The sequence below is a fragment of the Coenobita brevimanus genome, chromosome 106 (genome assembly GCF_032717465.1).
Source record: "Coenobita brevimanus isolate Jiangsu-jjx chromosome 106, ASM3271746v2, whole genome shotgun sequence".
NCBI lineage: Eukaryota > Metazoa > Arthropoda > Malacostraca > Decapoda > Coenobitidae > Coenobita > Coenobita brevimanus.
In genome coordinates, this window is record NC_137059.1 from 14,322,169 (window position 1) to 14,336,352 (window position 14,184).

Genomic DNA, 14,184 nt, shown 5'->3' on the forward strand with positions numbered 1-14,184 from the left:
TATTATTATCATTATCATTATTATTATTATTTTTTTTTAATATTATTATTATTATCATCACTATTATTATTAAAATAACAATTATTACATTATTATTATTATTATTATGATTATTATTATTATTTTTAATATTATTATCATCACTATTTTTATCAAAATAACAATTACATTATTATTATTATTATTATTATTATTATTATTATTATTATGACAGTAAAATGAGTATTAAAAACAGTACTACTACTACTACCACCACTATTACTAGTAATAATAATAATAATAATAATAATATCACAATAAATCGCTAAAGGAGATGTGTTAAGGAGCCCGGCAAGCACTATTTTCTGTGATAAAAATAATGAAAAAAAGACATGGCGCAGTCTGCTGGTCTGGGTGTTATATCAATTTTCACCAGAGTTCCTCAGGTCGTTTTAAAAAAATCACGAAATTTCTCCAGATTTCACATTTTTTTTCGAAATTCCTCGCCCAGACCAGCAGACTGAGCCATGATTTTTGGTCCAAATCTTTGCCTTTCTGGGGACCATATTCAATATATAAGGCTTGATAATAATAATCATCATTATTATCATCATCAACATGAAATTATTATTATTATTATTATTATTATTATTATTATTATTATTATTGTTATTGTTATTGTTATTATTATTGTTATTATTATTATTATCCAAGCCTTCTACCGTGTGTACAAATATGCAGTCATGTGTGCCTTGGAAACGTACATGCACACACACTCAACAAAATGCACACACACACACACACACACACACACACACACACACACACACACACACACACCAAAAACGCACACACGCACAAAAACGCACATACACGCACATGGACTTGGCCGTTACAGTTGCTCAGATTTCAATGTATTATGTCTATCTCGTTTGTCTATCAACCTATCTATCTGTCTTTCTGTCTATCCACGTAGCCATCTATTTATCTATGTACAGTATATCTAATTATTACTTAACGCAGGTGGAGGGATGGATAGCAAGGTAGATAGATAGACAGGTAGGTAGATAAATAGAGGAAATAGAGAGGTAAATAGATATATCAACTCGATAAAGAGATAACAGATGGCAGTTAGTCAAACAGTAACCGTTATGTCCAAAAGTCTTGTATAAATATAGATATAGTGAGAAGAAATTACTTAGCACCAGTCCTCTTGCAATTTAGTCTAGGCAAAAAATATTTATATAAATGAACATACATACATATATATATATATATATATATATATATATATATATATATATATATATATATATATATATATATATATATATATATATATAACATTTTAGAGCTAGGATGATTTTTTTTTTTACGTAACACCTGTCCTCTTGCGATTTATTCTAGACAGTATATTTATATGATATTATATATATATATGTATATATATATATATATATATATATATATATATATATATATATATATCCACCAGGAAAGCATGTACACTGCTGGGTGGTAACCATACAACCAGGTTATGGCGCCTGGTGGTTTAATGGGTAATTAAGGCGCTCCAGTCGGATTGAGCTTGTGTAGGTTTATGTCTAAGAGATGGTTGGGTTTATTGCTCACGTGATGCCACTCAGGGATGAGTGAGGCTGGTCACTCTCATCTTAAATGTCAGGACCAACTTGCCTAGCCACGGGTTCCTACGCTTCTTATGGGGCGACATAGGATTGGATGAAGGCTGGATGGATGGATATATTAATGTGTAAGAAAAGGATAAATCACTACAAAACAGGTGTTGGAAATATGTATTTTTACATCTTTCTTTGGAAAATTACTTAACATCTGTCCTCTAGTGATTTATTATAAAGGTATAATGAAGAATAAATCGTTATTAATCATGCTCCACTAACAGGTCACAAAAATATATGACTTTTTTTTTCGTTGAGAAAGTAATTACTGTGATACATTTCCTCTAGCGATTTGTCCAGGCAAAAACAAAAATATTAATGTTAAAAAAGGATAAACTTGAACCAATTGTATAATATGTGTGCTATAGCAATATACTCTGAAAAAATAGATATTAATGTGTAAAAGGTTAAACCGCTAGAAATTACGTATCATCTGTCCTCTAGCGATTTATTCTGAACCAAAAAATTATACATATTAGTTTTTTGGGTTCTTTGTTGGGACTGTGTAACACCTGTCCTCAAGCGATTTATTTTGGGAGGAAAATATATATATTTTGTAAAACAAAAAAAGGATAAATCGCCTGAAATGACGTAACATCTGTCCTGTAGCCATTTATTCCGGACCCCCCAATATGAGTTGTTTGTATTTTACATTGGGACATTACGTAACACCTGTCCTCTACCGATTTATTTAGGGCGGAAATAAAAATTTCGGACACATTTCAACATTTTACCAGAGAAAATGTTGATCATGTAAATCTCCTTGGTTACTAGCGGCTTGTGTGCGTATGCATGATACGTACATACTTCCATACGTACATGTGTTTATACGTACATATATACACACATAGATGCGTATACGCACATACATACATACATACATGTGTATACGTAGATACATGCATACAGAGAGACAGGGAGAGTGAGCACACAAACATACATACACACACGCACACATACATACACACAGCACACGTACACGCACACACATACGAACATACACACACACGCACACAGCCGCCAAGCCAGGTACAGTAGTTACAGCGTGCGTACACACATACATATATATATATATATATATATATATATATATATATATATATATATATATATATATATATATATATATATATATATATATATAAACATAATTACGCACATGTACGCTGTAACTACACACATGTAATACCATTCATGTGTGCTAAGGGAGCTGTGCATACTTCCTGCCATGTACGTTTGTGTGTACACGTGCAAGAAGTACAAGTAATTGATAATGTGTACGTCTGTGTACGTTTAGTTCTGTATGGTTTTTGTCTATGTGCGTTTTTGTCCATGTACGTTTTTGCATGTTTAGGTTTTTTGTTCATTTTCGTCTGTGTACGTTATTTGCCTGTGTATATTTTTTGTATGTTTAGGTCTTGTCTGTGTACGTTTTTTGTTTACACGTTTTTGTCTATGTACGTTCTTTTATATGTGTACCTTTTTGTCTGTGTACGTTGTTTGTCTGTGTACGGTTTTTGTCTGTGTACTTTTTGGTATGTTTATTTTTTTTTTGTCTGTGTACGTTTTTTGCTTGTGAATGTTTTTGTCTGTGTACGTTTCTTTGTCTATGTTTTTTGTCCTATTAGTGTACATATGTGCGTAAGATAAAAATTTATCTACATCTTTTACAGTGATAGATATAAGGATTTGTTACATCTATCTATCTACCTATCTATATGTCACTCTATCTATATCTATCATATGTCTATCTATCTACTGATCTATACTGAATGTCTATCTACCTATACCTATCTAGCTTCTATCCACCTATCTATCCACCTGCCTATATTTATATCCACTTACATCTATCTACTTATCTATATGTCTGTCTGTCTATCTATCTCTCTATCTATATAATATATCTTCTGTCTATCTGTCTATCTATATGACTGCCTATCTATCTATCTACCTATCTATATGTCTGTCTATCTATCAACATTATCTTTTCTATCTACCTACCCACCTATCTCTACTTATCTCTGGTTATGTCCAGCTACCGATCTATATCTATCCATCTACTGTATATCTATCTACTTATCTATCTCAGTCAAACTTTTTCCCTAGAATTAAAGAGACAGACAGATAGATAGATAGATATTGTACACCTGAATCTATTGGCATGAATAAACAGAATCAGAAATATCAGTGTCTATCAGGCGTTAGAAAACAGATAGATAGATGGCTCACTCTGCTGGTGTGGGCGCAATAGATGTCTCAGGAAATTAGGTATATAGATAGACAAATAGATAAAGAAAGAGGTACATATGAATTTATCTATCTGTCTATCTAGCCGTCCGTGGAGGAGAGTACAAAGCATGCGTACCACCCTATGTGTACTTTTTACGTACATAAAATTTACGTACATGCCAATGGAGGATAGGAATTTCTTTCATTATGAAAATTACTATTAAAATATATATACCCTATATAATTAACTATTTTCATTATCCTTTCATGCTAATGATAATACTAATAGTAATAATAATAATACCGGTAATAATAATAATAATAATAATAATAATAACAGTAATAACGATAATAATAATAATAATAATAATAATAATAATAACTACAACAGCAACAACAGCAACAACAACAACAACAACAATATCAATAATAATGATGATGATAATAATAATAATAATAATAATAATAATAATAATAATAACGATATTAATTATAATAGCCATTATAATGAAAGAAAAACATTTGGAAGCTGACTGCTAATCTCCCGCCAGAATATGCTGGTGGCCAAGTCCAAGATTTTGGCCATGCCTTTATAGCCTTGTCTGAAAGTTTGATGTTGACAGCTCAAGCCATTCATGAGGAATAATGGTGCTAAAGGCGGGACATAAAAATATGACCTTTGGCAGCCATTGTGGTGACCTTGACCCTGATCCCCAGTGCCCATTTTCTAACTCGACCAAGACTTTGGCCATATAATGATACCCTGAAGGTTTCATGTTGATGGCTCAAGCCGTTGATGAGGTATAATGGGAACACACACACACACACACACACACACACACACACACACACACACAGGCGGACTGGGGAAAACTATATCGGTCTTATATACACGTTTTCATTTTTTTATTCAACAGTTTTTGTAATCGATTATTTTGGCTGAGTTTTCATTTAGCGATATCCTAGTCAGTTTGGTAGTTTTTGTTATATATTGATAAAGGTCTAGCATTTTATTTTTTAATTTGCTGATTTTTTTAAATTGCAATTTTGGGGAGGGAGGTTGGACCTATAAATAAAATGAAGTGGGTTATGAGCATCAAAAATTCAGTTTTTACATCTATCAACGCGACAAAATCTTCCACAGGAGTACCTCTAATTTTTATCAATATCCAGCTCAATCCTGGATCAACTTTAAACATACTTGAGTTTTCTTTCTCTTGGGATTTATCTTGGAAAGAACATATTACCTCTCTGGTAATATCTGCTTCCAAGAGATTGGGTGTGCTAAGCCGAATCCGTACTTTCTTTAAACCTGGACAGTTGCTGACTTTATACACGGGTTTTATTTGCCCCTGTGTAGAGTACTACTCTCATGTAGGCTTATTGTCTCATTAATTCTCCTCCTCTTACTGGCTCCCTTCAACCTCTGTCTCGTCGCTTCACTGTTGCATCTTTATCTCTTTTTCCATCGCAACTTAAATGGTCCCTGTTCCTCTGAACTGTTGCTTGCATGTCTCCACCACTATGGCGGGCACGTAGCACCCATCTAGCAACAAACTCTCATCCCTTTTCTGTCCAACTTTCTAATGCAAGGGTTAACTGCTACTCCTAGTCCTTCATGTATGCAACAGGTCAATCCTGGATTTGTCTCTCTCTGTCTTTTTTTCCTGCGGCCTACGATCTCAAGTATTTCAAAAGCAGTGTGTCCAGGCATCTCAGAATAAATGGATCTTGAATTTGGCTCTCTGTTATTATCGCCTGCCTTTAGAATGTGGAACAATAATGTTTTTGCCTGCATCTGTGTGTGTGTGTGTGTGTGTGTGTGTGTGTGTTGCCATTATATCTCATCAATGGCTTGAGATATGAACATGAAACCTTCAGGGTATGAAGATATGGCCAAAATCTGGACTGAGTTAGAAAATGGGCACTCGGGGTCAAGGTAAAGGTCACCAAAATGGGTGCCAAAGGCCAATTTTATCACCCGCCTTTAGCACCATTATATCTCACGAACGGCTTGAGCTATCAACATGAAATCACCAGGGTATCAGGATGTGGCTTAGATCTTGTACAGTCCGCTTAAGATGTGATGGCGGAGTATCCAGAAGTTTTCGGTGAGCGAAAGTGCACATACTCTTCCTTATATCTCTACGAGGTGAAACCTAATACGTAAAATTGTTACAAAAAACAATAAATCAATGCCAAAGTACCTGTATATTTCAGAGTTGTAGGAAGCAGTTCTTTAGTTACAATAATAGGAAATCCTAAACGGAACTAATTGAAGTTTCACAACTATCGCTCAGGGACAGTCGGGAATATTTTGCGGAGTTTTAATCTATTATTGTAACACGCAATAATTTTTTAGTAGCGTAGGACTGAACAAAAGGGAGCTTCAATAAACAATAAAGTTAGTAATTATTATTTATAAAGTAATTTCCATTACAATAATAGGTAATAATTTAGTCATTTATTTCCGTCTTCAAAGTCTCCATGGACGATACCAGACAGCGGGAAGGCGGCTAAGCCAGTAAGCTATTTTAAATGTTTCGATCAACACGCACGAAACGAGATAACATTTACTCAAAGATATGCAGTTATTACACTGCCTTTGACCAGTTTTCCATTAAGAAAACTCACTGGATTATATAATATAAGCCAGAGGGCTATCGGTGAAAGTATATATATATATATATATATATATATAAAAAACCTCGAAATGCCTAGAGTCGGAGCTCCTTGGAGAATGCTAACTTCTGTCATAGTTTGGTATCCTCAGTGTATAATCGGGTAAATTTTTAGAAGTAACCAATGTTTTCTTTTATTATTATTTTTATGGTTTCCAAAGCAAAATACTGTGCTTTAATTAGTTTTGACCCTCATTTTTGGGGAAAATCCCCCTTTTGGAATTTTGAGTAAGATTTCCAAAAGTGGGTTTATCCCCCAAAATCAAGATCAAGAATAATTAAAAACACACCATTTTGCATTAAACTAACCCAAACCTAACCTAACCTAGGCTTAATCTAGGGCCTGACATAGACCGAATGCACACGCCTGCACCAGCCAATATGGCGCAACATTCATCCGTTACTGAGCGACAGCCTAACCTAAGCCACTATATGACTACCCCTACAAAATTTGCTCCCCCAACTCAAACTAGGTTTAAAAAGGTAAGTCTTAGTTAGAATAGTTCAGGGACGTAATATAATGAAAATTGGTAACGTTGGTTACTTCTAAAGTTATACCTATAATCGATTAGCAAGAGTAATAACATGAAGAGGTTCGTAAACAAATCATTGACTTCAAAACTTCCAAATCAGCATTTTCAGTTCAGCAGGGCATTAGAGGTTAATTAAAAAGACAGATATTAAGATTAAAAGATGCAGTAAAAAGTGCGTGATGTAGCATAGCAAGAGTTTATGAACTCATGTTTTGGTCCTCTTTATTGCCTAGCGTGACAGAAAAAGGTAGAATCTCTCATATCTCCTTACAACTAAAAATAATTTTGCATCAATTGGGAGTAAAGATGCTAATTATAATTATTACTGGCGAGAGGAAGACGGAATAAAAGGCAGTATGGTCTTGCTGCTACCGCAGGTAGGGCATCATTACGAAGGATAATTTAATTGTTATGGCATCCTTATTGTTGCTGTATCACCATAGCATTTGAAAATATGACAGTGTATTGCAGTTACAAGAATTTTCCTTAACTGGTTCTTAAAACTAGAGCACCTGTATTTGAAATCCTGGGAAACAAATATAACAGGAACACGGAGTTATAGGCCTACTGCCCACCGCGCGTGGAGGGAAAGGTAACTAAGTGTTAACTTCCAATATATCACTGCCTCTTGTTATTCATGTAACACCAGTCTAAGCACGATATAATATATATTTTATTTGATATGACGTGATGAAGGCATTGAATTTTAACTTTATATTACCTAAGTTTTCACTGAATGAATGGCAGTGCAGAGTGATCGAAGCAATCTGAAACTCTGCCATTACTTTTAGGGGTAACTGTACACTCGACCCTCCATTGTCTGGACTAAAAGGGGGGGAAGACCAGTCCGGGAACCTCAAGAATCCGGGAATCGCAAAAGTCTGGCCCCACATACCATTCCCTGTACTCTTACCATACTTTGTCCGAATTCTCCAGTATGTCCGACAATTATTCCGATATTCTAGAGCATTCTGGAATGTAGGCTACCTATTATACTGTGTTGTGCAGCAGACTGCTTATAGATTTATATAAGGGAATAATGGCTCGACTTCTGTGAGAATCCCGGACTTGTACGGGCATATGTCAGGCATTTGATAATATTGCCCAGCCTCAGCCCATGTCCGTGAAATCCGAAATCAGGGAAATTGGGGTACGGGAAATGGAGGGTCGAGAGTACTTGACCAACAGCATATTCTGGTGGGCGATTATCATTCTGTAAACTAGGAAATCATTTACAATACTGAGTGGTAACCTTATAACCAACAAACACGTGTTCCGTACGTGACAGCAAGTGGGTTGGCGGAGGGTTAGTGCCCCTCCCTGGAAAACAACTAACTAAAAATATGAACAAGAAGCCTCGGACCAGGACTGACCAAAAGATGACGACTAAGGACTGAACAAAGGACATGATACGGATGGTGACGTGGAATGTAAGGGGTGCAAATGATGAGGTGAAAGACAGAGAGATTGTCCAGGTGCTTGAGGGTGCGAAAAGTGGATGTATGTGGATTAACTGAAACTAAATGATTAGGTGAGAGTGTGAGAGAATGGGAGTATGGATGGGGTATATGTGCAGGAGTAGGTTAGAATGAGAGGGCAAAAGAAGGAGTGTTTACTGTTGTAAGTAACAGATGGAAGGAGAATATAAGGGAGTATGAATCAGTTGGCTCAAGGATTGTGTGGGTAAGACTGAAATTTGGACTACAAATGTGGGCGATTGTGTGCGTGTATGCGCCAATGCAAGATCTTCCAAGCAGAGTGAGAGAAAAGTTCTGGACAAATGTGGAGGTGTGCATGGAAAAGTTTAAATGGAAGGAGAGAGTGTTTTTGACTGGTGATATGAATGGTAAAGTAGGGAATGTTAAGGTGGATGGAGTAGTTGGTGAGTAGGGTGTGCCTGCTGAGACAGATGAGAAGGGCAGTGCGTTAGTGGACATTTGTGCCGGGAGGGGGTTGATGACAGCCAATACCTTCTTCAGGCACAAAATGATTCACAGGTATACATGGCGAGTAATGAGAAGGGTGGGTTGTGAACTGAATGAAAGGAAGGCAATGATTGATTGTGTGTGTGTAAATGAAAGGATGCGAAGATGTGCAAAGGATGCAAGAGCATATAGAGGTTGAGGGAGTCGGCTTTTTGACCACCACTTGGTGGTGGTCAGAATCAAGGTCCAAGTGAAATGGAGAAATAGAAGAAGGGAAGGACGGGAGGTAGGAGTAGATGCAAGGAGAGTGGAAAGATTACAAGAAGATGAGAAAAAGGCAGAATACAAGAGAGAAGTGGAGGAACAATTGGGTAAATATGAATTGGAGCAGATGGCGGACGTGGAAGGTGTGTGCAAGATAGTCACGGAAGAAATATGTGCAGCATGTGAGGTGGTGTGTGGGGTGAAGAGAAGACGAAAGGGAGTGCAAGGAACAGCATGGTGGAATGAAGAGGTGAGACAGGCTGTGACAAAAAAGAAAAAAGCATACAATGAATGGATGAGAAATAGGGGCGTGGAAGAAGCTGAGAGACAGAAGAGAGACTTATATGTAGAAAGGAAGAGAGAGGCGAAAAGATTAGTAAGAGAGAGTAAGAAGAAAGTGGATGAGGAATTTCGAAGGAATCTGAGTGTTAAGTAGAGGGAATGTAAGAAAATGTTCTGGAAAGAGTTAGAGTTAGACAGGGTGGCAATGAAGTTAGTAGGGGAGTGAAAGATAAAAATGGTAGATTACCAGTTGAGAAGGGAGAAAAGGTGAGCAGATGGAGAGAACACTTTAATGAATTGTTGAACATAGAGAATGAAAGTAATACGAGTATAGGTGGCTGGGGAATGGCTGGGAGAAGGAGGTGAAAAGACAGGAAGAAATCAGAAGGATGGAAGTTGTGGAAGCAATGAAGAAAGTCAAAATGGGGAAAGCCCTGGAAATTAATGGAGATAGAGTGTGTGGTGAAATGATGAAGCATGGGGGAGAGATAGTAGTAGAATGGATGTGGATGATGTGCAGATTAGCCTGGGAGGTAGGTAGAGTCCCGGAGGATTGGAAGTCAGGTATAATTATTCCCCTGTACAAAGGGAAAAGGGGAAAAAGAAGTGTGTGGTAATCATAAGGGCATTTGTCTTCTTAATGTAATAGGAAGAGTATATGGTAGGATAGTTACTGACTGAGTTAGGGAAATAACACAGGAATTAGTTGGAGAAGAACAGGGAGGCTTTAGGAAGGGAAGAGGTTGTGTAGGTCAGATATTCATTCTTAGATCTTTAGTGGAAAAATTTCTAGAGAAGGGAGAGAAGTTGTATGCGGCCTTCATGGATTTGGAGAAAGCATATGACAGGGTGGATAGACAAGGATTGTGGAAAGTATTAAGAATATATGGAGTAGATGGGAAGTTGTTGAATGCTGTGAAGAGTATGTATGAGGGTGCTAAGGCTGCAGTGCGTGTGGATTGTGAACCGAGTGAGTTTTTCTATTTAAAGGTTGGGTTGAAACAGGTCTGTGTCATGTCTCCATGGTTGTTCAATCTGTATATGGATGGGGTTATAACTGAGATACAGGGTATGGCAGTGGATGTTGGACTGGCCCTAATGAGAGAGGGCAGTGTTTGGAAACTCCCTGTACTGTTAATTGTAGACGATACTGTGTTGTTAAATAAAACATAGGGGAGCTGCAAGGCTTGGTGGATGAGTTTGGGAGAGTGTGTACGATATGAAATCTAAAGGTGAATGTAGGGAAGAGTAAAATTATGGTCTTCGAGAAAAACGAAGTCAGTGAATATACAGTGAGATTGGATGATGAGGAAATGGAGAATGTGAGTACGTTCAAGTACTTGGGGAGTGTGATGAGTAAGAATGGAAGTTTGGAGGGTGAAGTGCTTGAAAGGGTACAACTAGGAAGAAAGGTTGCTGGTTCATTGAAAGAAATGATAAGAAAAAGGAAAGTGAGCATGGAAATGACATGACAGTATTGTGATACCAACTCCAACGTATGGAAGTGAAGCTTGGACGTTGTTGGAGGGACACAAGTCGAGAGTGAGAGCAGTGGAGATGAGTTATTTGAGAGGAGCCTGTGGAGAGACAGACTGACAAATGAGGTTGTGAAGGAGCGTTGTGGTGTAGATGTGGATGTGATAGGAAGCGTTAGGAGAAACACACTGAGGTGGTTTGGCCATGTGGAGAGGATGGAGAGTGAGAGACTGACGAGGAGAGTGTTTGTGCATGAGGTGGAGAGGGAGAGAAGGAGGGGAAGGCCAAGGATCAGATGCAGGGATGGAGTGGAGAGGTATATGAAAGAGGGGGGGTGTGAATTGGGAGCAGGGCAGTGAAATGGCGGGGGACAGTTTGACGTGGAGGCGATTTGTTTGTGGCCACCCCGTATGGGATTAAGGCGTTTGGCAGACAGACAGATTAGCATCCGGCTCTCGAATAATTTTCTTTCATTTATATTAGTAGTCATTTATTTGCTTTACTTATTAATTTATTGATTATATTTGTTACAAGTTTTAGGGAGCTTTTGGACCAGTAGAGAGAATGTGGCGTGATTGGAGCAGGTTTAGCGCCTTAGAATTGAGACTAGTAATACTGGCTGTGGCTGGGGAGGGGGTGGTGGGATGGGAGCACTGATGCCAGGTGCACACGTTTCGTGCAAGGTTGGGGGACTTTCAGAGATTATTATTTTGCATTTAACGGCTGCGCGTTGCGCCCTTTTGGGTGATTGTGAAGGTGACTGGGCGTGTACTGGGAGATACTCCGTTATGGGTATAGTGTTAATAAACAAATGAATTGGCATAGTGTATGGCACGCTCAGTATTCCTTTCCCTGACATTCCCCCAAAGCTTTGTGAAGCCTTAGCTAATTACCATCTCTGCCTGACCTGACCTGACCTGACCTCCCTGCTTGACCACGTGTGTGTGTGTGTGTGTGTGTGTGTGTGTGTGTGTGTGTGTGTGTGTGTGTGTGTGTGTGTGATACGTTTGTGAGTGCTTGCATATGTATTCGCATATAACTGTGTGTGTGTGTGTGTGTGTGTGTGTGTCTGTGTGTGTGTGTGTGTGTGTGTGTGTGTGCAGAGAGAGAGAGAGAGAGAGAGAAATTGTACACATATTGTGTGTGTGTGTGTGTGTGTGTGTGTGTGTGTGCAAGTATTTGCATATATATAATATATTATCATATAATACATACCAAAATATATAGAACATAATTATATATAATATACTACCAGGGGTATCCGACACTGCCGGGCCAAAAAGGCGAACACTAATGCTATAGTTCAGGTTCAGGCTTTCTTTCCACTTCAGAAAGACCATGTATCTCATACGCGTTTGAAGAGATAATATAACAGGTCCAGGAACTTTCTATTTCAGCTTTTGCAGACTAATGCACAGTATTTGTGCGCACTTGTTTACTATTACCGATGATCTCCAGTGACCTCAGAGGCCAACCTCACATAGCCTATGTCTGAAATGGAGGTCATGTTAGTCTCCAGGAAAATAATTGGGTTGCTGGGTCCAGTCGTTTGAGTGTGTATTACCGGTGACTTCAGATATCCCCTGACCAATGACCTCAATGACCTGGGAGGTCCACCTCACATAGCCTATGTCCGAACTGGAGGTCATGTGAGTCTCGATGAAAAAAATTGGGCCGCAGGGGTGCCCAACGTTGCCCGGGCCGAAAAAGCGAAAACTCTACCAGTGACCTCAAATGACCCAGATCTGAATGTTGACCCCTCTAAACCATCCTTGGGTCACCTTGACTTTGAATATATATGGGTCTGGGGGTCTCTGACCTTTGGTTTTCGCGTGATTGATTGAAGGACAAACAAACACTGTGGCTCTATTATATATATATATTTTTTTTTATGCGAGGAAGAAGGAACCAAAGGCCATGAGCCAGCAGTAACAGTTCCCTCCAAGAGAAAAACAAAATACAATAGAGAGCCAAATTCAAGATCCGATCATTTTGAGATGCCTGGACACACTGCGTTTGAAAGACTGGAGATCATAGGCAGCAGGAAATACAGATAGAGGGAGACAGTTCCAGAGCTGACCTGTTGCATAAATGAAGGACTGGAAGTAACGGTTAACTCTTGCATTAGAGAGTTGGACAGAAAAGGGATGAGAGTTTGCTGCCAGACGGGTGCTACGCGCCCGTCGTAGATGTGGAGGAATGCAAGCAGACAGTTCAGAGGAGCAGTGACCATTAAAGTAGCGATAGAAAAGAGATAAAGATGCAACAGTGCGGCGAAGAGACAGAGGTTGAAGGGAGTCAGTAAGAGGAGGAGAGTTAATGAGACGAAAAGCCTTTGACTCCACCCTATTGAGAAGAGCTGTATGTGGGGAGCCTCCCCACACATGAGAGTTGTACTCCACACAGGGGCGGATAAAGCCCCTGTATAGAGTCAACAATTGTGCAGGGGTAAAAAAAGAATGGAGTCGGCTTAGCACACCCAATCTCTTGGAAGCAGATTTTACAAGGGATGTAATATGATCATTCCAAGATAAGTCCCGAGTAAATGAAACCCCAAGCATGTTCAAGGATGATGCAGGATTAAGCTGAATATTATTAAACATTAGTGGGTATACCTGTGGAAGATTTTGTCGGGTTGATAGGTGTAAGAACTGAGTCTTTGATGCATTAAAAACAACCAGATTATTTTTACCCCAGTCAGAGATAACAGCCAAGTCAGACATTAGGTGTGCCATAGCCTCATCCCTTGTTTCTTGAAGTAACTGTTGAGATGGGCGTTACGGGAACCGAATGGAAAGGTGAAGGGTGGAGTCATCAGCGTATGAGTGGATAGGGTTAGATGTACAGCTTAGAAGATCATTGATGAATAAAAGGAAGAGAGTTGGTGATAGGACAGAGCCCTGAGGAACACCACTGTTGACAGATCTAGGAGAAGAACGATGGCCGTCTACAACAGTGGCTATAGAACGACCAGAAAGGAAGCTAGCGATGAAGGCACAGATAGAAGGATAGAAACCGTAGGAGGGCAGTTTGGAAATTAAAGATTTATGCCAGACTCGATCGAAAGCCTTTGAGATGTCAAGTGCAATGGCAAAGCTTTCGCCAAAGTCCCGAAAGG